The sequence below is a fragment of the Macrotis lagotis genome, chromosome 6 (genome assembly GCF_037893015.1).
Source record: "Macrotis lagotis isolate mMagLag1 chromosome 6, bilby.v1.9.chrom.fasta, whole genome shotgun sequence".
In the NCBI taxonomy this organism is placed as follows: Eukaryota; Metazoa; Chordata; class Mammalia; order Peramelemorphia; family Peramelidae; genus Macrotis; species Macrotis lagotis.
Window position 1 is genome coordinate 3653493 of NC_133663.1, and position 26655 is coordinate 3680147.

Genomic DNA, 26655 nt, shown 5'->3' on the forward strand with positions numbered 1-26655 from the left:
GTCCCTTCCTAAGGCTTAAGGGGCAGGAGCTGTCCACCAGAGGTCTCTAAGCTGGGCAGGGCCACCTGCCAGGACCTCCCTGCCAAGGCCATCCATCTCTCGGGTTTGTCCCTAAACTCCAAACCATTCTCATAATATCTTCGATCCCAAGTTGGAAGGAACCCAGAAGCCACCTAGTGTAAATTCCTTATTGTACAGAGAAGGAAACTGAGGCCCAGGGAAACTCTCCCAAGGCCATGGAGAGAGTAAGGGTCAGAAGTAAGATTTGAACTCAGGTTCTGGGCTTCTGGAGCAGGGACTCTTGGTCCTGTGCCACATTTGCTCCTAAATAAGCAATCTGGCAAGGGAAGGTTTTGCTGACCATTGCTCTTTTGGATGCAGGTCCCCGGCAGCCTTCTGCATCCCCCCTGCCCACTAACTGCTGTAAGGGGCCAGAGAGACTCCCCTCGGTGGGCAGAAAAAAGGCCCATATAATTCAGCCCTTGACCAGCACAATTCCCACCTCCACAGGGCAAGGCTTGCGGGGGAGGCTAGATGTGCCAGGGAAGGACGGGGAGATGGCCGGGCTGACCAGAGGCGGTCTCAGGGGCCAGTCCTCTCTCTTCGTCCTCATCTCCCATTTCCTTGGAGACGGCTGTCCCAAAGCAGCCTCTGAGGTGGCCTGTCCAGGCTTTGTCCTCCCCAGCAGAACCCTTTCTGCCCCAGTGGGTCCAAACAAGGCCTCCATTAACTCGGAGCCTGCGAGGGGGCCACGTGCCCCCATGGCCCAACACTGCAGCCCAACCCTCAGACAAGGCCGGAAACAAATGGGCCAGAGATCCCACAGAATAGAATCATCCGCTCAATGTCACTGAATACATTTACCCTCCTCAGCGTCCATTCAGGGCCCCCAGGGGGGGGGGGGGACTCAATAGAGATGGATCAGACAACATCTCTATGGCAACGCGGGCCTTAGAAAGGATGGCAGCCTGGAGATGCGTGTAGGAGGGAGAGAAGCTGCCTGGAGGCCTGGGGGGGGGGGGGGGAATACCTATTTCTTCCAGGACCCCACCCTCAGTCAGAAGGCCCCTTCTGATTCCCAGGACAATGCCACAGGAGCTTATGGACAAGACTCCTTCAGCCTCAAAGGATGGAGTGTGACCCGTTGGTCCAACGTGAGCTGGCTGCTGGGGGTGTTTGCCCGCAGAATTAAGACATGGGGCCACTGGCTTAGGTCAACAGAATTCCTCTCCGATTCCTCGCTTGTGGGCTCTCCAGTCCCAAGAGCTAATAAGAGCCTGATTCAAGTGTCCAGCCCTGGAGAGAGTCCGGAAGGGAGAAAACAAACAGGGCCCCGATGCCCCAAAGGCTGGGGTTGGGCTGCCCTGGGACCTGCCACCTCAGACTTTATCTCTGGGCCAGTTTTCAGGATGTTACTGGGGGGTGGGGGTGAATCCTTAGGGAAAGGGAGGCATTAAAATAAACAGGATTAGGCGATAGGGGGGCCAAACAGAGAGAAAAGAAACTATGAAAGTCTATCCGTTCCTAGAAGAAAGGTTCTCCTCAGTGGGTTAGAGTCTGCAGAGGAGAGTGGACCACTGACTACCCTCCCCTGCCCCCCAGCCAGCACCTCCTCCCCAGGCTGCTGAGATCAAAGGAAAGATGGAGATTGTTTCATTACATGACATGAGCAGTCCCAGGGCATTCGGGGTCTGAATCCTCCCACCCCCCCCATCTCCCCTTCAGCTCAATATCACCCACTTCCTCCACTGCAGAAAGAAGCCGCTGCACTAGAGCCCCTTTCTCCAACATGAGACATTATCTCATGGGGTCCTCACAAAACTCCTGTGAGGTAGACCCCAGGTTAACCCCCATTTTACTCAAGGAAGTTGAGGCTCAGAGAGAAGAAGTGATTTCCCCAGGGTCCTAGAGTTACCAAGGGAGAGACTTGGGACTCAAAGTCAGGTCTTCTGGGTTCCAGCTCTTGCCTTCCACCATGATGCGTTACCACTCTATGTTTTCAGCTGATTTCCTTCTTTTTCTCTCTTTCCACTTGACCTCCTGCCCTGGACCCTGCTCTGCCTCAGCCAGCCTCCCCCTCCCACATACACATACCCACAGCTACCAGCCCCAATTTATCTTCTTCCCCCACCCTTCCTTCCTGACCTCTATGTCCCCTCACAACATATAAGTAAGACCCATTGCATAGGACCCACACAACTCTCTTCTCAGCAGGGATGCAGTGGCCATGTCCTTGGGCTTGTCTTTTCCTAAAACAATATTTGCCCCATAGACTCTTAATAACCAATTTTAAACAGTTTTTCATCTGTTAAATACTTCTAGGTATATTTGCACAAGTTCCTGGGTACATCGCAGAGACTCCAAAGCATGCAGGTTCAGGAGGAGTCCCCTAGATTTCCCCTCTGAATCACAGGTAGGATGATTATCACAGGACCAGCTTCACATCCCAGGACTTGCCAAGCCCATATCTGTGAGGCATTCAGAGACTCTGGCCTAGAGCCCAACCAGGGAAGAGAATGTGCTCATGCTCCCTCCCGAGTCTGAAGCAGGGCCAAGAGAGCCAAGGCTAGATAGGAGGTGAAGCCTCTGGGTCCCTGAGCATCTCTTTCAAGTCTCAGGCTTTCACAAAGGAGGCCCTGGAGAGCCGAGTTGGGAGGCCACCAGGAGAGTTACAAGGGCCAGCCATTGTTGACCTCTGGTAACTTTAGATGTTGATTTGAATGGTGCCATCTCAGCAGACACAAGGGAACTTTGTGGGCCTGGGGCCCTGAGGAGCCAAGCTGGCCGTCTTTCAGTCTGTCCCACCGTCCTTCAGCTCCAGAGGGCCCCTCGTGGGAGGAGGTCACCCAACCTCCTGATGCTTCCCACTCTGGGAGGGGGAAGCCCGAGAGGTCCAGGCACATCAGAGAAGGAGCCATCACTACAGTGGATGGCCCTGAATCCTCTGATGAGGACAAGTTGGCTCTGATCTTATTAAAGGAAATAGAGTTTTGCTCTGCAGATACTGAATTCATATGACACATCACATTTAGGTGAATTAGGCCAGAGACTGAGAGGCTAGGGGTGTGGGGCAGGGGGGAGAGGCCAGAGAGAGTGGAGGTGGCCAGAAGTTCAGGCTTTGGGAAACCTTAGAACACAGGTGAGGTGAGGCAGGGTGTCCACAGAGGTGAGCTGAGTAGCCGAGGTATGCTCCTTGCCTCCCGCACCTACCTTTGACCTTCACTCTTCCCCCTAAGAGCCATGGGACCTGCAGGATGTCCTCTTTCTGTACTAACCATGACCCAGCCAGGCTCCCTGGCCCAGCAGGCCAGTTGGACAAGAACAGGGGAAACTTGACCATAAGACCAGAAAAGTCCATGGGAACAGGATTGGGAGACCAGGTCAGTTTGATTCAAATGGAAATTATCTTGAATGTGGGGTGAGGGTGGGGAGAGCATCCCACTACACCAATGATCATCAGAGAGTGAGTGAACAGGGATGCCTCTTCTTCCATCTTCCAAGTTACCCTGTGATGGATGGGTGGGAGACACCTTATTGGAAGAAAGATGTGAAGGCACCAAGACTGGAGAACTGAACTCAACTTCAGACACTGTGTGACCCTGGGCAGGTCATGGGGTCTTCTCTAGTTTTAGTTTCCTAATCAGTAAAATGGGGACAATTATGATTGCATCCACTTCCCAGTGATGTGATCATCAAATGACATAATATTGGTAAGCAGGAATCTGCTATGTAATAACATTTACATAGCACTATCTCATGTGATCCCTATAATAACCCTAAAAGGTTGGTAGCTCCATTTTATAGTTGAAGAAACTGAGGCAGACAGAGGTGAAGTAATATGTGTGGATCACACAGCTATTATGTTTCTAAGCTGAATTTGAACTCAGGTCTTCCTGACTCCAGGTCCATCCACTGAGTCATCTAGCTAGCTTAAACTGAATGCTTTCTGTTACGACCTTTTGTTCTAGGGAATCATTTTATTTTTTTACAATCTACAAAAAGTAAATACAGTATAAAATCTTCCTCTTCAATCAGTTATTCAATGGTTCAATACGCTTCTTCAAAAGAACATTGTCAGAATCAGGAGGACCTGAGTTCAAATTTGACCTCAGACACTTGATAATTGCCTAATTGCATGACCTTGGGCAAGTCACCTAACTCCATTGCCTTAAATATAACTTTAAAAAAAGAACATTGTCTATATGAGGGGCACAACAATAGCTAAATATTGGAAAAGATCTGTAAATTTTTCTAAATTTTTTTGTTTGTTTCTGCAGAAAGAGAGCGCATTTGGATTCCAGCATCCCAATCCTGGTGTAACTTGAGTAAAATGACATTTCCAAAGACAGGAAAGCAGATGGATTAAACCAAGCAAATATGGTAGAGATCCATCATCAAGGTGACTCAATTGTGAGGAAGGTGAGGGGCTGACTTATAAGGTACCAGAAGGAGGGGAAGATGCTTTAGGAGTAAGAAGGATCTTGGATCTTATTATCCCAAAAAAAGAAACTGAGAAAAAAAACCAGTATCTCTTGATTCATCCACCTTCTATCCATACAGAATGTCTATAAGAAGCATCTTCTCATAAACATTCTGCATAGATGGGACAGTCTGAAGGAGCCGGCAGGCTTCCTCCAGGGAGATGAATAGGGCTGGAGGTTTTGTTCCTGTCCATAGTGTTTGCTTTTGCTTGTTATGTTTAGAAAAAGATGTGAGGGACAAGGACATGAATGAACAGGCCCAACAAGGCACAGAAGAAGGTGGGAGGGAATGTGGGCTTCTCTGATTCCACTGAAGCCCAGGCTCCTCTCCCAGTGTTTACAATAAAGAACAAGTTCCCTTGAATGCCCCTTCAGAAGTTTGAGCTGGAGGGCATCGTGCTGAGAACAGACCCCATGGACCACATCGCCATCAACATGTTTCCAGTGACGTCTGACATCCCTCAGTTCCCCCCAACCATCTCCCTGCTCTTTTGTTGTGATGAGATATATTTCATAAAGACTTCAATATCCTTTTTCCCCTGAGAACATTAAAAGAAATTGTTGGTATTCTGCAATCTTTTTCTGAAAAGACTCCCTTTTGGAGAGTGGCATGCTATGTCATTGACCTGGAGTGGTCTTAGAGATGACTGAGTCAGGTCTCCTGGATCCACCCCACACTAAGCACCAAGACGCTGGGAAAGTTTCCTACGCCAGAGAGATCATCACTTCCTTACTTAAGAGAGAGCTGATGCTGTAAATGACTGTTTTCATTCAACTGTAGAACAAGACCTTTGGAGAGGTCTTTGGGAGGCATCCAGTCATTTTACAGATCAGAAAATTGAGACTTCCAAAGTAAGTGACTTGACCAAAGTCACACAGTTAGTCAGCACCAGAATCCATGTGACACAACTTCCAGCCCAGGGCTCTTCTGGGAGTGAGGACCCTCTCTCCACCAACCCACCCTTCTCTGCTCTGTCTTCACAGGCTCCCATTTTGTGGACTACAGGACCAACTGGTAAACTCTGGTCTTGTCTGCCCGTTAGCAAGAGGTCGGAGCACAAGTCCTTAGAGCCAGAGAACATTCTCCATGTTGCTACAGAGAGGAATTGATTTGATTATTTCATTCTCTTCTTATCCCTCATCCTCCAAGAGCTGTCCATTTAAGTGCCATCGTTGACTTTGTACCCATTGGTCATCCTTACTAAGCAGAGGAAGAAGACAGACCACCGAGGCTGCTTTAGAAGATATCGGCTAAGCTCTGTTCCTTGGTCCTGCCTAGCACTGAAGTCCAAGTTGCGCCCATCCTGGGCTCCAATAATTTTGTGGAGATTTTCAGAGGGCAGTTGGAGACTCCTGTTGGGATTGGAGATAAAGAGTGGGTCTGCAAATTTGGGAGGTAAGAGTGACCCTCTGGGAGCTGAAGAGATAAATCACTGTGGCTCAATAAGATTTAGTCTCAGAGGATTGCCCTGTGGACTGAGTGGTTGAATGACTTGTCCAGAGTCATGCCAGCCAGAATGGATCAGCATAGTGACTTGACCTTGACTTTCTTAGAGACTGCTCTCTCCATTGCCCCTCATCCACCTCTCACCTTCCAGAAAACTGGTGCTTAATGATGAGCTGACAGATGGAGTTGGATCCCATCCTTTCTTTTCTGCTCCCACTGCCCTCACCTCCACCCACCTGTGCTGCTGCCCAGCCTTTTCCTCCCAGGGCTTTGTGTCTCCTCTTTCTGACCGCAGCAATGATGCTCCTGTCTGGCTCATTCTCTTCCCCTGGAGATAGGTTTGGGTCCCTGTTCGGATTCCTCTGTCATACCGAATCAAGTCCAGACTGGTTGTTTTAGCACCCAAGGTCACCCAAACCCTAGAAGTAGCCATCCAAGTATTATCCAAGGCCACCCATTCCTGCCTTAGTCTTCTCCCAGCACACTTTGCGGCTTTCTCCATCTCCACCTGGCTCTGCCATTCTTTATCCCCTGCTTTGTGCTGCCTTCTTTTCCTGTGAAATTTCTCTTCCAGGCAGCCTTCCCCCTTTGTTCTTGGACATGTTGGCAGAAATGGCTCTTGTGTTTGTGTTTCACTGCACGCTTCGTCCTCCATTAGACCATAAACGTTTGAAGGCGGTTCCTTGTTCAGCGCCATATAGAGCAGATCCTTAGTAGATGTTTGCTAAAAAATTAAACTACATTTACCTAAGATGGTTTTTGTTGCTGTCCACCAAATGGATGTACTGGTACAGGTGGTAACTGGTCATTTGTCCTGAAGATGACAACACAGAAAGGGCAGAGAGTCCCAAGCCAGCAAGTCATCCTTGCCACTAGCCTCCTCTGCTCAGCTAGTCTGGTGGCATGCTGGAGGCAGCTGATGAGGATGGACAGAAGCCTTGACTGGAGTGACCCTCCCATCCATGGCCCCAACCGGAGGCTTGGCTCCTGCCCTCGTCCCCATAAGGTTCCCAGCTTGCTCACTTACTCTGCCAAAGGTGCTTCTGTAACTTGGCCAATCCAAACTTGGGGGATTGATGAGCAGCCAGCCAGGCTTCTGGCAGTTTGGGAGTACCAACAGACTCTGGAAGCAGCCCAAGAGCCCCTCCCTGGCCTTAAGCATCCTCTCCCTCACAGGTTCAAAATGCTTTCTTAAGGACAAAGCCTGTCTGACCTCAGGTCCTCACTGTGGCCCCTACCTGGTCATTCTATAGCAGGCCCAGAGCCTCTGGTTACAAGTAATAAATCTAAGGCCCAAAGGGGAGAAAGGGGCTTGGTTGGCCACATAACCAATCATTACCAGCCCAGGTGTGAGCCCTGCTTCTCTACCCCCTAGAGTCAGCATTCTTCCCCACCATACTACATTAGATAACCCCAAGTCCAGGCAAAGAATCTGAGACCAGCCTGGCCCAGTTTAGAGGACCTTCATCATCCCCCAGGCCCCTCTGTTCATGCTCCCACATCCATTGGGCTGCCTTCCAGATTCCCTTATGTTTGGCTCCTGGGTTGCTGACCTACTGGCTCACAGTAAATCTGAGGACTCCTTGGTCAAAAGAGAGACAAGGACAGTTTTATGGATGGTGGAAAAGAGAGTGCAGCATGATCTTCTAAGAGCTGCCATTTCTCCCTGTTGGTGGATGGAGCCTCCACACTGGTCCTTGAAGAATGGAAGCATCAGTCCCCAAAACTGTCACTGAAAGCCTTAGAAACAAGAAAGATTCCAATTGATTTCCATTGACCTATCGAAGTCCTCTCTAACTGCCAGTTGGAGAAAGAATCCAATTCTGCTCTTGATCTGTGTGGCATTGGATGGTGAGGGTTAAATGACCAAAGACCAATAAATATTGCCAATGTGGCTTGGTCAAAAGAGACAGGAGCTGGGTTAAATCTCAGCTCAGCTACTTCTGTATTCTCTGAGCCAGTTGCTCACTTCTTCGGGGCTCCTGGTTGCACACCTGGAAAGTGAGAAGACTCAATTCATCACCCTGGGCTCAATCCCTAATTCTGTATGTTATCTACATCTACTTCTAAGCCTTTCCTGATTGGACGTTCAGTGATTCTGTGATCCTGCCGTTGAGTTCCACTCAATGAGCAGTTATGACATATCTACTGTGTGCCAGCCTCTGTGTTAGACATGAAACCCCAAATGTTCCAGGTCCTGCCCTCAAAGGAGCTACATTCTCCTGTGAGGACAGATGAGCAAGAATAAGTCATGGACAGAGAAAGTTTTTGAGAAAGATCATTAACTCCCAGAAAGGCTTCAGGTAGTAGAGGAAATCTGACTTATCCTTGTAAGGAAACCAGGGTATGTTAAGAGGCAGAGAGGAGACTGGGTTCTGGGAATGGGGGATCCACCCATACAAAGGCCTGGAGGTGGTGGATGTACAGGGAATCTAGTCTAGAGTGGAGAGAGCAGACGCTCAATCCTATGGAATATACTGGAAAAGCTTGTGGACGCAAGATTGTGGAGGGCCTAAAGTTCAAGAAAGGAGAGTTAAAGAGTTTGTCTTCAAGGATCAGATTGCTGCTGAAGGTTTTTGTCTGGAGGAATCACATATTCCAGGACTACTCTGTGGACAGGACTTGGGGGGGCAGTTTGGGGGTGGAGGACACACAAAGCTGCAGCACCAATTAGGAGCTTGTTAAAAGAAGGAGATGAGTGGTAAGGAGGCCCTGAGCTAAAGTCGTGGGAGCTGGGGGGAGACGGATGGGGCCTTTGAGAGCTGACGGGGAGACCAGACTCCCACCCTGTGATTGATGCTTGAACACGTCTTTGGGAACGAGCTTTGAGATGGCATAAGACATGGGCTTGGAAGAACAGATTCCACATGCTGGGCACGTCTTTTCCAGCTTGTAACTAATCCCCACAAAACATCTTTATAAGAAAAGTCGGCAAAGCCCAGGTGAATCACGAGTTTGTGCTTCCAGGAAAGGGGCCTTTTTAAGGGATCAGAAATCTCTCCTGGATGTTGGACAGCTTTCCTCAGGCAATGGCACGGCAGATATACTGAAAGAAAAGGAACAAAATGTGTCCCAGACTTCTCCAGAAATGTAAGGGGAGTGGGGGTGGGAGTAGGCTGGGGACAATGGGTCCATCTCAAGGGGCAATTAGAAACTCTAGCAATTCTAGTAGGTGAATCCAAGCTGGAGACGCCTCCTTGGGAGCATTATCTAATCTCCAGGCTGTGTTGAGTCCAAGACATGTTATAGCCTTGTCTCCTAAGTCCCAGAGGCCTGTACAGAACAGGTCAAGACTCCCCTCAACATAAATGGCCATCAAGCTTCGGTGTGAGGATCTGAGCAAGGAGGGGCCCAGCCCCTCTGTAGGCAGTTTGCTCCACTTGGGTTGGTTCTCATTGTTGCGAAGTTTGTCTTATGATCAGACTAAAATCTGTTTCTTTACAACCTGCTCCCCCAACCCTCCCATAGACACCCCATCTCCCTGCCTGCTCCCTCTCTGTCTCACCAATCCCTCACCAAGCCTGGTCAGTCCTGGGCCTCCAGCAGCTGTCACCTGGATCCCTTTCTTTCCCCACACACAGCAGACCTCCCACCTGGATTTTTGTACTTGAAGCCATTGGCCCTAGGCAAGGAAATGCTCTGGATTTGGGAGAGTTGGGTTCAGGAAGACCTGCCTTGACTGTTCACTGCCCAACCTTTCAATTGAGACTCAGTTTCCTCATCTGTAAAACAGGAACAAAAATACTTGTGGCTACATCATAGGCTCCAATAAGCTAATGTCTATAAAGTGTTTGAAAAGTCTGAGTGAGCCATAGAAACATCTGCCTTCCCTCTCTGTGTCCTCTCCAGTATCTGTTAAAGTTTGTATGTAGAATAGACTGGGAACTCCTTGAGGGCAAGGCCTGCCTTTTCCCTTTTTGTGTGTCCCCAAAACTTAGCACATGGATTACATAGTTTGAGCTTAATAATGTTTGCTGGATCACAGGCTGATCTTTATCATATTTGAAAATTCCTGAAATCTTAGATGGGAACGATCCAACAGGAGCCAGTGCCACCATTGAGCCCTGCAGAGCTTGTCCCGCCTGTTCAGTGGGAAACGGGTTCCAACATGCTCTTGGATTGACTTGAACTGTACCCAGGACACAGGTCCTGCCCAGGTGCCCAACTGGCATTTTTGGTTTTCCCCAAGAACTAAAATCTCTCCCAAGGAAAACCCCTGGGGCCTTGGCTACTAGGGACAACAAATGGAGAGGAGGTGAGAGCAACCTCTGGGGAGTTCTTCCTAGCTAAGAGGCAGGCAGGTGAGAAGGAGACATTTCTACCCAGAGCTCCTGCCTCTGGAGAGTGTGGGGATTAGTTACAAATGAAGAAATGAAGGCACCACTCAGCTCTCAATGCTCAGAGCAGAGCCTGAATCTGACCCCAGGTCCATGGACTCCCAGTGTCTGATGCATTAGCCTGCATCCACAGGCATCGCCTATGAGGCAGCATTCTACCTGTCTGGGGAGGGAGTCGGAGGTCGTGGATTTGAGTCCTGGCTCTGCCCTGGCTATGTGAATGACCCTGGCCAAGTCAGGGTCTGGCCCAAGAGATTTCTCTCTTCCTGCTCAGACCGAAGCGAACCTCTCCCGAGTCAAGCAGATGGACGGGCCGGTGGCCTCGACGTCTCCTGTCTGGCTGCTCAGGGCCCTGGCTCATTTCTTAAGCCACTGATGGCATTAAGCATCTCCCTTATGGATGCTGGGATGGAGGGAAGCAGGACGGGCAGGATAATGAAGATCTATAGCGATCGGAGAAAAAGTTCAATGGAGAAACGTCTTGGGTTTCACTCCCTGGCTGCCTCGACCTCCACAGCTCCAGTTCACCTTCATTAGCAACGGAAAAGAGTTCAAAAGCAAGTTGATTCCACTCTGGGGGAAAGAGACATCGATCCGGCTTAACCCTGGGCAGGCTGGCTTCTGGCAGCCTGAGAATGGGGCTGGGCTTCCAAGCCCATATTTCTCTGATAAGTAGCTCTCCCAAAGTGGAAATGCAGGGCTCTGGAGCAGGACTCGGCCCCTAAAGAGGCAGGTCAAGCTTCAGGCCCTGCAGTATGAGCCACTGAGGAGCTCCTCCAAGCTCTTCCCATGCCTTATCTGAGTCTGAGTCCACAGGATTGGATGTCCCCTTCCCATCCACCCCCAATTCTACCATCACAGAGGAGAGCAGATGGGCCAAAGAGCCTGGGCCAGGCCCAACTCTGCTCCTGCCTTCCTTCTGTAACTTCCTCTTCTCCATGTGGCCTCATCTCAGAAATAGAAGGAAGGATTCGATGTCGTCTAGCTAGGTCCCTCTCAGTTCTAAAATCCTCTGATTCTTGGATTCTAATTCTGTTTTAAAAATAATTTTTTAATGAATAGAAATCTATTTAATCTCCCTCCCACCTCAAAAAAGAAAAACAAATTCCTTGTAACAAATACATAGTCAAGCAAAAATTTCCCCTTGACTGGGTTTAGAAATCTCCGTGTCTTGTTCTGCCCCTTGTGTAAGGAGACTGGCAGCTGGCTCCATTTGGGTCCTCCAGGACCATGGACGGCCATCCGGTTTCTCAGAGGCTCTCCTGCTTTCAAGGCCTTACAGAGTTGGTAGCATGCACACTGTTGGCCCAGCTCTACTTACTTTCTCTGCATACGTTGACAAAAATCCTCAACACTGCTCATTTTTACAATATTGATGCTAGAGCTGAAATGATTCTCTTGATTCTGTTTCCCTTCTCTCTGCACCAATCCAAAGGAGACATTTCCATGTCTCTTTGAAATCATCGATTTCCTCATTTATTTTTATTTTTCTCCCCAGTTACAGGCAGCGGTGGTTTTCAACATTCATCCATTTGCAAGTTTATGAGTTCCATATTTTTCTACCATTCTCCCTCCCTCCCCCCTTCTCATGGCACTAAATAATGTGGTAAAAGCTGTATAATCGTGCTTAACATATTTACATAATAGTTATGTTACAAAAGAGGAATTAGAACTGGGGTGGGGGGACTCCTGAGAAATACAGAAAAACAAAAGAAATCTCAAAAAGTGAACACAGTTCTTTGCATTCAAACTCCATAGTTGTGTTTTTCTGGATGTGGATGCCATCTTCCATGAAATGTCCCTCAGGTTGTCTCTGATCACTGATCTATTGAGAGGAGCTGTGTCCATCACAGTCGGTCATCTCGCAATTTGCAGTTAATGTGTACGATGTTTTCTGGGTCCTGCTCACTTCCCTCAGCATCAGTTCATACCAGTCTTTCCAGACTTTTTAAAAGTCCGGCCACTCGAGATTTCTTACAGAACCATAGAACTCCAGCACATTCACATACCATAATTGATCCAGTCATTCCCCAATGGATGGGCATCCCCCCATTTTCAATTCTTTGTCACTATAAAAAGAGCTGCTGCTGTAAATATTCTTGTAGGGTTTTTACCTTTTTTGTGATCTCTTTGGGATTCAATCTAATAGTGGCACTGCTGGATCAAAGGGTAGGCACAGTTTGACTGCCCTTTGGGCCCAGTTCCAAATTGCTCTCCAGAATGGTAGGACCAGTTCACCACTCCACCAGCAGTACATTGGTGTCCCATTTCCCCCACATCCTTTCTAATATTGATCGTTTTCTTTTTTTTTCTTATCATCTTAACCAATCTGACAGAAACAACCTCAGAGTTGGTTCATTTTGCATTTCCCTAATCAGCAATGACTTAGAGCATTTTTTCATTTGGCTATAGATAAGTTTTTAATTTCATCAGAAAATATCTGTACATATCCTCTGACCATTTATCAGTGGAAGGATGACTTGTATTCTTATACATTTAGCTCAGTTCTCTATGTATTTTAGAAATTGGTCCCTTATTGGAAACACTAGCTGTGAACATTGTTTCCCCATTTCCTTATTTCTTAGAGTATAATAATGTTCCATTACATTCACCTATGATGGGTCATCACAGACCAGGACGAGGTCCCAATCTCCTGGCTCCTGGGTGAGGCTCTCCCCTCTGGACAGGAGAATGGATCCCACTTGCTTGGGATTCAGCTCGAGGTAGTTATGAAACTGGTCATGAAACCATCACATCCATGGACCCACTGCATGCACATTCACACAGTCACACACTCACCCAAGGCACAATGCTCCCCCCAGCACACACACATGCACCCCCCTACTCTAGTGTGATACACACAGAACAGCAAGGCTCACTGTCCATGTTTCCAGGCTCTTCTCAGGTTCCAAGGAGAAGGACAATCCCCTGGAATCCACAGAAGCAGACAAGCCCAAGGGGGCTTTCACTTTCATGGTGAAAGGGGACACCAAAAGGTGGCCTGAGGGCTCGGGTGGGGAAGTGGGAAGGGGTTTGATCTGAGCCCTCCGGGCCAGGGAAAGAGGGAGGGGGATTACAGTAGGTTTCCCAGCTCCATTAAGGAGTCCCCTGAGCATATGTGGCAGGAGGCCAACAAGAGGAGGCTGGAAGGTGAGACTCAATGACATCATGAAACCAGGATCTAAGGCATGCCTTCCCAATAATCCCCAGGCCCCCCTAGCAGATGGGGAAGAATGGAGGTCAAGGATTAGCCACAAGAGCTTCACCTGTCCCTGTTCAATCCAAGCTTGGCTCAGGCCATGATCAAAGGCCCCAGACCCATCAGAGGAACTCTCCCAGCTGCACATGGGAGAAAGACTCTAAGATGCCCCCACCCTCCCAGACAGCCACTGTGCATGTGATTGGGACTACAGCTAAACCCACCCAGACTGGGGCATTCCATTCTCTCCAAGGTCCCCTCAGTGTATGACAGCAGACACCCGAAGGCAAAATGGCATGCACCCCACTGAACAGTGCCTCCCCTGGGATCTGCTGTCCACCAGTCTGGTGATTGATCCATCATATGCACCCCCCGCCCCAGACTGGTGGCTCTCTGGGGTCAGGGACCATAGCTGCTCCAAGGAGGCCTTTCCCCATGGGATGTCCCAGATTCGAAAGTTAACACACCATGAAAACCTGTTGCTTGACACAGTTCTGCTGCCCACCCTAGGAGCTGGCACTGGAGGTCTGCCAGCTATGTCCACCCTCTGGGCTTGGACAACTGAGGCTCCCAAGGCACAGCAGATATTGGGAGTTGAGACAAGAGATGAATCTGATGCATTTCCAGCTCTTGAAACAGGGCAACCTCATCAAAGTAAATTCTGCCATGAGCCAGGGCCAAGCAACAAGATGTGATTAATCCCTTACTCTTCACCAAGCCCTGGGCAGTGGCCCACTGAACTTCAGAGGATGGAAAGAAAGCAGGGTTCCTAGTGCTAGTTCTGCTGCTAGCTGGCCATTGGCCCAGACTCTTGGCAGGGCAAGTAGGGCAGCTCTAAGGTCTGACGGTGGGCATCTCCCCGCTGGTATTCAATGCCCTTCTGGTTGCTCTTGTTTCCTCTGAAGACTCCCCATCCCCGTGCCTGTCATGTTCTGATGGAGCTTGATAAGGGATGTGCATTTCCCTTATCTTCCAAGCAAGGGCTACTCATTCCTGACTCCAAAGCTTGGCCCAGGCTGGGCCCAGGTTGGAAAGGCCTTCTGTACCATGCCCCAGCTCCCAGGTAAGAGGGAGGGGGCTGCATCTGGAGTCCCAATCTGGCTGCTAATTCTTGGTCTGCCCACTACTCTTGGGTGACTGAGGAAAAATGATGTTTCCCCTCTGTAATTTTGTGTGTGTGTGTGTGTGTGTGTGTGTGTGTGTGTGTGTGAGAGAGAGAGAGAGAGAGAGAGAGAGAGAGACAGAGAGACAGAGAGACGGAAGGAGACAGACACACAGAGAGAGAGAGAGAGACAGAGAGACAGAGAGAGAGACAGAGAGACAGAGAGACAGAGACAGAGACAGAGACAGAGAGACAGAGAGAGAGACAGAGAGACAGAGACAGAGACAGAGACAGAGACAGAGAGACAGAGAGAGAGACAGAGAGACAGAGAGACAGACAGAGACAGAGAGACAGAGGGAGAGAGAGAGAGAGAGAGAGAGAGACAGAGAGAGAGAGAGACAGAGAGACAGAGAGACAGAGAGAGAGAGACAGAGAGACAGACAGAGAGACAAAGACAGAGAGATGAGGACGGTTTTGAACCTTCCTCTGATGCTCATTATCCATGTGACCTTAGGTAAGGCCCTTCTCTCTGGGCTGTCTTTCTTTTTCTCAGTGGAAAAGGAGAACTGGCTCCAAGACATCTCGGTTATTTCTGGTTCAAGGTCTGTGCGTCTCCTCTGGTTCTCTCTGATGGAGCACCCTCCATCTCTGATGTGTCTCCTGCCTCACCCTGACTGCAACAGCTGGAGGTCACCCCCACCTCACTGGACTCTGAGAGCTCTTTTCACTTCTCCCCCCCTTTCATCTGCATCTTTGCTCTTTGCGGGTGTATTCCTCATCTGGAAGAGGAAGGGGTTGCCCTGGAAGTTTCCTGAGGACCCTCCAGCCTGTTGCACGGCCTCCTCTGATCCCCGAAGTGGCAAGAGAAGACAGGAGGAACTGGGTTCCAAGTTCTGTGACCCTGGACAAGTCATTTGACTTAGCAATGTCAAGTTTTTAATCTGGAAAACTACATAAATGTGTGCTGCGTTGGCGGCTGTGGCGGCTGCTATCATCATCATTGTTCCCCAGGACTGTGCTTTCTTCTATCCCTCAAAACAGGTTTGTCTTCCAAACTGCTGCTAAATAAAGAATGGCCCAGTGTCTGAGACCCAGCAGCGGGGGCCGGGGAGAAGAGCTTGCCACTGGATCACTGCGTCACCTAGCAGGGAGACAGCACCCCCCATCTTGCAGGGAAATAAATCCAGGCTTCCCGGGGCCACACAGTTGGCAAGTGCCTAGAAAAGGATTTGAACTCAGCTCTTCCTGACTTCAAGCCCATGGAGCTACAGGGTGACTTGGAGGAAAAGGAGCTGCCGGGCAGAGAGCTCCAGGAAGCTTTAGGAAGGGAGAGAATTATTGCCATGGGAGCAGCCGAGAAAGCCTTGAAATGCCAGGCTTGGGCATGTTTCCTTGAACATTTTTGTTTTATCTTGAGCAATAGGGAGCCCCTGGGGCTTCTTGAGCAAGGGAATAAGGTGTTCATAGTCTACTTTAGGTACATGTGTTTGGCAGATATATGAGAGAAGGGACTGGAGAGAGCAGAATGGCTTGAGGAAGAGACCCATTAGTAGGCTAGGGGAAGGGGGACTGAGGTGATGGGGGCCTGAATTAGAGAGGTGTCCATGCAGGGGAAAGGAGGGGTGATGTGAGGGGACTGGCCAGGCAGAATCGACAAGACTGGATAGTGGAGAATAAAACTGAAGCCTAAAGAGGGGAAGGGGCTGCTCCAAATTCCTCCTGCCCTCCCTCCCTCCCTCCCTCCCTCCCTTCCTTCCTTCCTTCCTTCCTTCCTTCCTTCCTTCCTTCCTTCCTTCCTTCCTTCCTTCCTTCCTTCCTCCTTCCCACCTTCCCTCCTCCCTCCCTCCCTTCCTCCCTCCCCCATTCCTCCCTCCCTCCCTCCCTCCCTCCCTTCCTTCCTTCCTTCCTTCCTTCCTTCCTTCCTTCCTTCCTTCCTTCCTTCCTTCCTTTCTTCCTCCTTCCCACCCTCCCTCCTCCCTCCCTTCCTCCCTCCCTCCCCCATTCCTCCCTCCCTTCCTCCCTTCCTCCCTTCCTTCCTTCCTTCCTTCCTTCCTTCCTTCCTTCCTTCCTTCCTCCCTCCCTTCTTTCCTTCTTTCCTTCCTCCCTCCCTCCCTTCCTCCCTCCCTCCCTTCCTTCCTTCCTTCCTTTCTCCTTCCCACCTTCCCTCCTCCCTCCCTTCCTCTCTCCCTCTCCCCATTCCTCCCTCCCTCCCTCCCTTCCTTCCTTCCTTCCTTCCTTCCTTCCTTCCTTCCTTCCTTCCTTCCTCCTTCCCACCTTCCCTCCTCCCTCCCTTCCTTCCTCCCTCCCTCCCTTCCTTCCTTCTTTCCTTCCTTCCTCCCTTCCTTCCTTCCTTCCTTCCTTCCTCCTTCCCACCTTCCCTCCTCCCTCCCTCCCTTCCTCCCTCTCCCATTCCTCCCTCCCTCCCTTCCTTCCTCCCTCCCTCCCTCCCTCCCTCCCTCCCTCCCTTCCTTCCTTCCTTTCTTCCTCCTTCCCACCTTCCCTCCTCCCTCCCCTTCCTCCCTCCCTCCCCCATTCCTCCCTCCCTCCCTCCCTCCCTTCCTCCCTTCTTTCCTTCCTTCCTTCCTCCCTCCCTCCCTTCCTCCCTCCCTCCCTCCCTTCCTTCCTTCCTTCCTTCCTTCCTTCCTTTCTCCTTCCCACCTTCCCTCCTCCCTCCCTTCCTCTCTCCCTCCCCCCATTCCTCCCTCCCTCCCTCCCTTCCTTCCTTCTTTCCTTCCTTCCTCCCTCCCTCCCTTCCTTCCTTCCCTCCTTCCCCTTCCCACCTTCCCTCCTCCCTCCCTCCCTCCCACCCTCCCTCCCTCCCTCCCTTCCTTCCTTCCTCCTTCCCTCCCTCCCTCCTCCCTCCCTCCCCCCATTCCTCCCTCCCTCCCTTCCTTCCTCCCTCCCTCCCTTCCTCCCTCCCCCATTCCTCCTCCCTCCCTCCCTCCCTCCCTTCCTTCCTTCCCTTCCTCCTTCCCACCTTCCTCCTCCCTCCCTTCCTCCCTCCCTCCCCCATTCCTCCCTCCCTCCCTCCCTTCCTCCCTTCTTTCCTTCCTTCCTCCCTCCTCCCTTCCTCCCTCCCTCCTTCCTTCCTTCCTTCCTTCCTTTCTCCTTCCTTCCCTCCTCCCTCCTCTCTCCTCCCCCCCATTCCTCCCTCCCTCCCACCCTCCCTCCCTCCCTCCCTTCCTTCCTTCCTCCTTCCTCCCTCCCTCCTCCCTCCCTCCCCCCCATTCCTCCCTCCCTCCCTTCCTTCCTCCCTCCCTCCCTTCCTCCCTCCCCCATTCCTCCCTCCCTCCCTTCCTTCCTCCCTCCCTCCCTCCCTCCCTTCCTTCCTTCCTTTCTTCCTCCTTCCCACCTTCCCTCCTCCCTCCCTTCCTCCCTCCCTCCCCCATTCCTCCCTCCCTCCCTCCCTTCCTCCCTTCTTTCCTTCCTTCCTTCCTCCCTCCCTCCCTTCCTCCCTTCTTTCCTTCCTTCCTTCCTTCCTTCCTTCCTTCCTTCCTTCCTTCCTTCCTTCCTTTCTCCTTCCCACCTTCCCTCCTCCCTCCCTTCCTCTCTCCCTCCCCCCCATTCCTCCCTCCCTCCCTCCCTTCCTTCCTTCCTTCCTTCCTTCCTTCCTCCTTCCCACCTTCCCTCCTCCCTCCCTCCCTCCCACCCTCCCTCCCTCCCTTCCTTCCTTCCTCCTTCCCTCCCTCCCTCCTCCCTCCCTCCCCCCATTCCTCCCTCCCTCCCTTCCTTCCTCCCTCCCTCCCTTCCTTCCTTCCTCCCTCCCTTCCTTCCTTCCTTCCTTCCTTCCTTCCTTCCTTCCTTCCTTCCTTCCTTCCTTCCTCCTTCCCACCTTCCCTCCTCCCTCCCTTCCTCTCTCCCTCCCCCCATTCCTCCCTCCCTCCCTCCCTCCCTTCCTTCCTCCCTCCCTCCCTTCCTTCCTCCCTCCCTCCCTCCCTTCCTCCCTTCTTTCCTTCCTTCCTTCCTCCCTCCCTCCCTTCCTCCCTCCCTCCCTTCCTTCCTTCCTTCCTCCCTTCCTTCCTTCCTTCCTTCCTCCTTCCCACTTTCCCTCCTCCCTCCCTCCCTTCCTTCCTTCTTTCCTTCCTTCCTCCCTTCCTTCCTTCCTTCCTTCCTTCCTTCCTTCCTTCCTTCCTTCCTTCCTTCCTCCTTCCCACCTTCCCTCCTCCCTCCCTCCCTCCCTCCCTCCCCCATTCCTCCCTTCCTCCCTCCCTCCCCCCATTCCTCCCTCCCTTCCTTCTTCCCTCCCTCCCTTCCTTCCTTCCTTCCTTCCTTCCTTCCTTCCTTCCTTCCTTCTTTCCTCCCTCCCTTCCTCCCTCCTTCCCTCCCTTTTTAAATATCCCACTATACTCTCAGGTTTTGTGTTGGATGTGTGAAGTACCAAAGAGTCCTTGCCCTCAAGGAGCTTACATTCTCTTGAAAGACAGAACAGTAACTATGAACTATAGACATGGCAAATCTGTGTGGGGGGACATCTATGGGGTAGGGAGGGCCCAGCCATCAGGGTGTCAGGAGAGGCTCTGTCCCCTGCCCCTCAGCCCCTGGCACCTCTGCGGCCCAACGTTCAGCCCTGCCCTCTCAGGACTTGAATACAGAGAATGGAGTCCTTTGTTTGCTCCACTTTTTATCCCCCTGTGACTCAGCCAAAGGGAAAGAGTCTGATGATAGTGCCCCTCCCTGCACACCCCCTCCCCTGGGCTGGGCTGGGGAAGGGTGGCAGTCATGAGGAGAGGAATCAGAGCCAGAGTTCACTCCGAGCTGCTCAGTGCCAGCCCAGGCCGATTCTCGGGCAGGAAGCAGGCAGAGCTGCCTCTTCCTCTGCCCATCTGGCAACAAATGCTCCTTCCCTGTCTCCAAGGTTTCAGGCAATGAGGTCTCAAGACAAAGATGCCATAATGCCAGTGACTGGAAACCAAGGAAGAGGTCGTGAGTGAGGAGCTTTAGGGAGTGGGCCCCAACAGACACCAGAACCTCAGTTCCAAGTCATTATAAGCTGGGAGGCAGTGGGAAGGAACTGGGACTGGTACCCCTGACTCCAGGTTCCAATTCTGGCCCTGTCACACCACATTCTTGGCTTCAAATTCTGTTTCAGATGCATGACTGTGGACACATCATTTAACTTTCTGAACCTCAGTTTCCCTATCTACCAAACAAAGGTAGGGGAGAAATTGGACTAGATGGACTCCAAGGGGGTCTTCCATTTCTCAATCTATGATCCTCTGCGATTCCTTAATGTCACTGGACCTCGGATTCCTAGGCTATGCTAGGAGGGCACAGCAGGGCAGGAGGGTCCCCCCACCTGAAGTCGGACTTCAAGGCCCTGGCAGAAACTCATTTCTAGGAAGGCACAGACGAGTCCTGTTGTGGTCACTGCCACTTTTCCTTTTCAGCTAGGGCAGGAGGGGAGTCATTTGCCATCTCCATGAAACAACATTGGAAAATAAGAGCCACTGGTTGCTTGGAGCCCTGAGGTTGAAGTGTAGCAGGAGGGACCTCGTGCCCCTGTGGCATGTGAGCTCCTTAATGAAGTCCCTGCCCCGCCGGCCTTTGTCACCAGGTGGGCCAGGGGCGGTTCTGGCTCCACTGATGGCAGCTGTCACTCCCACTTTTCCAGGTCATGAGCTCAGAGTGGCAATTAAGTAGCATCGCAGCCTTATGGATGAGAGTGAGTCCCAATGGGCCCAGCAGGTAAATCGTTAAAGACACGGTTCTTTTCTATGATAAATTGTCCAGGAGAGTGAAACATGCTGCTGGCCATTAATCTGGGCTAATCAGGTTGAAAGCTGGGTTGTTTCTTTAGTAATTAACTGGTTATTTGAAAAAAAATGATACATGGCCTGGTGCCGGTCTATAGAGCTGCGAGGCGGCAGACAATTGTGGGCCGCTGTGGGGAATCTCTGGAGAGCCATTCATGCCCTTTCAATTACCGCCATCGGCATATTCTGAAAAATGGCCCTGGCCTGCATCAACACCCAAGGAACAGAACAGTTGACTGAGCAGAGGCAGAGTCTGGCCAAGTGGAGGTAATTGCCGGCTCCTTCCACCAGCCAACAATGGGCTGCCGAGCAGAAGCCAGGGTGGCAGAGATCGTCCATTTGGGTTTCCTGGGCATCACTGCCTTCCACCTATGGAGAATGTCTCAGGAGTAGGACGCAGGCAGGAAGTGCAGACACTCCTCAGGCCTTGAGTGCTGGTCATGATCCTCACTAGTCCTGAGCTTGGAGACTCCAGGGGGAACCTGGGTTCACCTGCAGATGTAGGCTGAGAAGGCAGAGACCTGATGCTTCATTCCTCTAGGCAAGATTTGCTAACCTTAGCTTGCTGGGAAGACCATAAAGGGTGCCCTTGGTGAATGAAGAGAATAGTCTTCTAACTGCACCCCCAGCTTATGCAGGCTCTACAAAATGGACATGATTATACAGGGGTGAGTGAAAAAGCATCTATGATGCCCTCAGGTAAGGGACCTTCCACCTGGCCCAGCTGGCAATCCCAAGCTGGCAGAGGTACCTGATCCAACCCAAGCCTGAACAAACATTCCTCCCACAACATCCCCACCGGTCAGCAAGTCACCGCCTGAAGGTCTACGATGAACGTGATGCTACAACAATGCTTCCTCATGGAGGATTGAGTCCTGTTGGCCAACCCTGCTGCTGGGGGGGGGGGGTCAAGCTGATTCTCTAGGGCATTAGAGGTCTCTTTTTCCTTTGTCCCAAAGTCTTACCACTCGATGTAGAGGATGCCCTATGTTCACATGCGGCACTGGGAGAACCTGTCTCTTACCTAGTCCCAGCCCTTGTGGCTTTCATAAAGCAGAGAAATAATGGGAAAAGAGCTTAGAGACCATCTGATCCAACTTCACCATCTTTTGGAAGAGTAAAGTGAGGTCCAGAGAGGAAAGGGACTTATTCAAAACCACCTGGTCTCCTGTCTCTGTCCCCACTCTGTTGCCTGCCCCCTAAGGGCCATATTGCAGTGATCATTTCTGAATAGTTATAATTTTGGAACTATCCTCCTATGTAGACAAGGTCATTGATTCTCCTGACGACCTATGCTGCCTTTGGTTGGAAAGGTCAGAAACATTGGTTTTCAGGGACCTCTCATCAGCCACTGTGGTCACTGGACTGAGGGGCAATGGAAGGAGCCTTGTCCCCTGCCCTGGCAGGATATGCATTTCTGAAGCTTCCTGTTCTAGGAATGTGTTTATTACTCTGAAAGCCAGGGGATTCTGGTCTGTCTCCTTTAGGAAATTCAATCAGCGAAAATCAGCTCACTGACAACTAAAGGCATTATCTGATGGTTAGGGGGAACTGTAATTGGATGAAGCCAATGGTCTGGGGCCTGGGCAGGGGGAGTTCTCATTGGCTCCCTTTCCATCAGATAGCTGCTAATTTGAGATGCACTTGGCGCCCTTCTCTGGTTTTTTCCTTTCCAAGGGAGGAGAAGCAGGTCTAAGGAGGGAGACAAGCCATGGGGAAGGAACCCTGACTGCCTCTACAACTGGGAGGCGGTGAGTACAATGGACAGAAGCCTAGCCCCAGTTGGGGAACACTAGAGACCCTCCCCTAGTGCTGTCCCTGCCAACCGATTAATCGGGTCACACACGTCCTTGTTCTTTGGGTTACTCACCAGAGGCAGCTACACTGCACTCTGACCAGAATCAGGAAGACCTGGGTTCAAATCTTGTTTCAGTCATTTAGTAGCCACATGACCCTAAGCAAATCATTTTACTTCTCTCTGAATTTCGCCTCTGTAAAACAGTGCTAAGACTACGTACTTTAAAGGATTGCTATGAGAATCAAATGAAATAATTCATGTAGTTAATTATTATTGGCTAGGTGGCCTAGAGTATCCTCTAGGATACTCTAGGGGCACTGGGTCTGGATACAGAAAGAGTAATCTTACTGAGTTCAAATCTGACCCTGGGTACTGACTAGTTTTGTGACCCTGGGCAAGTCACTTAACCCCATTTGCCTCAGTTTCCTCATCTGCAAAATTAGCTGGAGAAGGTCACAGCAAGCCGCTTCAGTACCTTGACCAAAAACCCCCCAAAGCAGGCCATGGAAGAGTCAGACTAACTGAAAATGACTGTACAGTAACTAAAACTGAGGGGAAAGAAAAATAAATTCTGAAAAGGAAGAGGACAAAAACCCACCAGTTTATCTTCTCACTTTAGGAAGCTCCTACAGCTTCCTCTTTGGCTTTTGGCCTGGATTCTTTTGCAATCTCCATTCACTGCTGACCCGGGGTAGCTAGGTGTCTCAGGGGATGGAGCACTGGCCCTGAAGTCAGTAGGACCTTAGTTCAAATCCAACCTCAGACACTTAATAATTGCCTAGCTGTGTGACCTTGGGCAAGTCACTTAATCCCATTGCCTTAAATAAATAATTTTTTTAAAAGTCTAGGCTGATCTCTAGCTTTGTTTATGATGAAAGCTGATCTATATGTAAATGGAAAGTTTCCTTTATTTGTGCAGCCCTTGCATGTGGGGAAGAGGCAGAAGATGGAAGCAGGAGGAGGAGAGTGTGCTCCAGAAGGACCAGATGAGTCGATGCTTTGCTACTTTTGCTGCTGCTATTGGAGGGTGGTAGTCTAGATATGGCTTAAATTTTCACTCAGAATTTGCTTCAATGGAAAATGGCCACAGGAACGAAGTCCTCTTGTGTGCAAAGCACCCAATCCCTATTGGGGCTACAAATCTAAAAAAAGGAGAAATGACAGTACCTGCTCTCACAGATCTGAGAAGATCCTACATGTAAGCCACAGCCTAGCTTAAAATAAACCTGCTCCTGTCACCTCCCCAAACATTTTCTTATTGGTACATTTTGCCCCCATCCAGGGTTCAAGTGGAACCTCAAGATTTCACTCAATATTATTCATTTCCAAATCTCTATAGATGTGGGTAAAAGGTTCTTCAGATCCCACTGCAAAAAAAATATGCAGAGATCATATAAAGAATAAAACTAAACTAGGTCAACACCTCTTTCCTCCCCGTTCCCAGGACTTACCCCATCACCCTCCGGTTGGGACTCCCCTGGAAGGAAAACAATCTCCCAGATCACCCTTCTAGTTTCGCAAACTCCCCTTTCATCTCGGGTCAACTAGGGCTGCTCTCTAATGGGATGTAAAGTTCCTCACTCCCTGGCCACTCTTCCAGCCTCCTCCTCCACGACTCCCCTTCCCAGCCTCAACAGTTCAGCTCTTCTGTTTCTCATCTCCCACCACCTATGTCTTTGACTTGGAGCTGCTCTCCCAGGGATACCGTCCCTGTGCAGCTCCATCTCTGAGAGCCTGGTTTCCTTCAAAGCCCCAGAGCTACTTTTCATAGGAAACCTTTCCTGGTCACCCCAATTGTTGGCACTCTCCCTCCTAAGGTGTCTAGTGTTTACATTTGTGTTAGAGTTTGGATTTATTCTGCCTGTATATAGATATTTGTTTATGTCTGTATTGTGTCCCTTGTTAGAAGGTAGGCTCCTTGAAGTCAGGGACTTCTTTTTTCCTTTCTAGAAATTGACAGGATCTTGAGCAGTGACTGGTGCAGAGGAGAAGCTTCATTGAGTGGTATCTGGGCACAGGAATCAAGACTGGTCCTGGAGCCCACAGCATCCAAAGCCCCCTCCTCCAGACCATTTGCCCTTTCTGGAGCTGCCGGGGTCACAGCAGGTTCCTGGCACCATCCAGATGCATCCAGGAGCAGCCCATGAGCAGCAGCCCCTGGCCAGGCTCCAACCTGCTCTCCTGGACTGAGGTCATCTTGGAGTCCAGAAGACCTCCCCCCCCCAATTCAGGCCACTAGTGAGCGCTTGCTGGATACCTGAGATGTCGCACCTCAGAGGAACAGCCAACTTCTGTCTCCACAAGGCTCTTCCACATGGGCGGTCTTGACTCAAATCATTTAAGGCCAGTAAGGAAAGCCCTGTGTCCTGGAAGCAAGGGAAGGAGCCCTCTCGGGCCCCTGCTGCCCAGGCCACTCGTGCGTCTGCCCTGGCCATTGTTTGGAAACCAACCGTCCTCCCCATTGGAGACCCTTTGATAGTACATGAAAAGAGCAAGATCCCAGGAAGGGAGAGAGAGTGGGAAAGAGGCTTGGGAGCTGGGGGAGGGGGCTGGCCGTGAAAGGCCCAGGAAGCAGCGGGGCCACAGGACCAGGATGCCCGTGGGCCCCAGAGAGAGCCAGTTTATTAAACCTGCTCAGGGAGGTCAGCGTGGAGGCTGAGGCTGCAGCCAGCCCCCAGACTGAGCTATGCAAACTTGCCAAGGCTTAACGGGCCCCTTAATGAAAGCCCCCAAGTGGGGGGGGGGGACCAGCGGCGGCTTGTAATACTTACATCAAGGCCACACAGAAGCTCTCCATCCCTTAAGCCCCACTTTGAAGTCTGGCACTGAGGCGGCCAGGGAGAGGGAAGGTCAGAGACCACCTCAGCCCCCTGCTCCTCGCCTGCCTGCCCAGGCCCCGCACACACACACACACACACACACACACACACACACATTCACACACACACACTCACACACATACACACACACACACTTCTCACACATACTCACACTCACTCACACTTATATTCACACACAGACCCAGGAACAAAAGCACCGCACAAGTCACTGCAGGAGACACAGCTCCCCCAAGGCTGGCTGGGATGACTTGGGTGTCTCCTTGGGTCCCTTCCCTGAGAGGACTGGATTCAATCTGGGCACCCAGTGTCTGGAGCCTGACAGGACATGTTGGGAGGAGGGAAGGAGGGTCTTTTCCCCCTGGTTACTGTGGGACCACAATGCACAGGTGTCTTCCCTAGCAAGGAAGCCACAGACAATGGACCAGCATTGGTCAAACCATCAATGCCCATAAGAAGGCCCCTGGGCCGGGCTGGGAGCACAATGAAGCACTCTCTCCTGACTTGGTAAACCTGGCACTCCACACACCACGGGTGCCATCTTGGAAAAACTTCCCTTTTTAACTCCAAAAGAAAATGTCCTTGTTTTTAGAGAGCTCCCCAGAATTAAAATGAAGCACATCCATGAGTTCCTGGACCCCTGATGGGCCCTGTGGGTGTTTAGGTATCCCTGCAATGTAGGAAGCAGGGAGCTGGCTGATGTGGTTGGCGAGCAGATGAGCCATAACTTTGCTGTCAGCTCTAGGGTCTCTGCTAGCACCTCCTCAGTGGCACCCTCACTGGCCCTTGCTCTTCCCCAGCCCCCAGCCCCTGCCCCAAAATTGTCATCTTAGAGAGAGGTTCAGCTCCATCTTCTCTCCAAAATAGTCTTGGGTGGTGGGGGAGGGATAGCAATGGAAGGAGGGAGGGCTTATCAGAGGAGACAGCCCCCCCCAATCAATTCCCATTCCCCCCCTAGGTTCAGAAACATCTGCAGAAGGATCCTGGAGATGGGCATCCCCACCAGTGACCGTCACCTGGAGAGACAGAGGGTTTTGTTTGTTTTTTTCCTCACAAATATGGGGAATGAATGAGGAAACTGAGATTGAGACATTTGAAATGTTCAGAATAAAGGATTCTTAGCAGTTCCAAAGGTAATATGAGAACATCTTATGTGTGTGTGTGTGTGTGTGTGTGTTGTTGAGGAGTGATGTGTGTGCCATGTGACATGTGTGTTGTGTTACATGTGAGTGTGGGCTATGTGCATGTGGGGAGGGTTCTGTATGTGTGTGAGCATATGGATGTAGGATCTCTGGGGGTACCCGAATTAGGTCTGTATTTCTCACTTCTTGTCTGTCCATCTGCCCTGATCCCCGTCTCTTTGTCTTTCTCCATCTTTTTCCTCTCTCTCTCTCTCTGTCTCTCTCTCTCTGTCTCTCTCTGTCTCTCTCTGTCTCTCTGTCTCTGTCTCTCTGTCTCTGTCTCTCTGTCTCTGTCTCTGTCTCTGTCTCTGTCTCTCTCTCTCTCTCTCTCTCTCTCTCTCTCTCTCTCTCTCTCTCTCTCTCTCTCTGTCTCTCTCTCTCTCTGCCTCCTCTCCCCTTCCCCCATACACACAATCTTGGAAATGGTTTCCCTTGGTGGTCTGTGCTTGGTCCCCCCTCCCCACCAGTCTAGTCAGGAATAACCACAGGCTCCTTCTCCTTACAAGTGTGTGATCTGCTC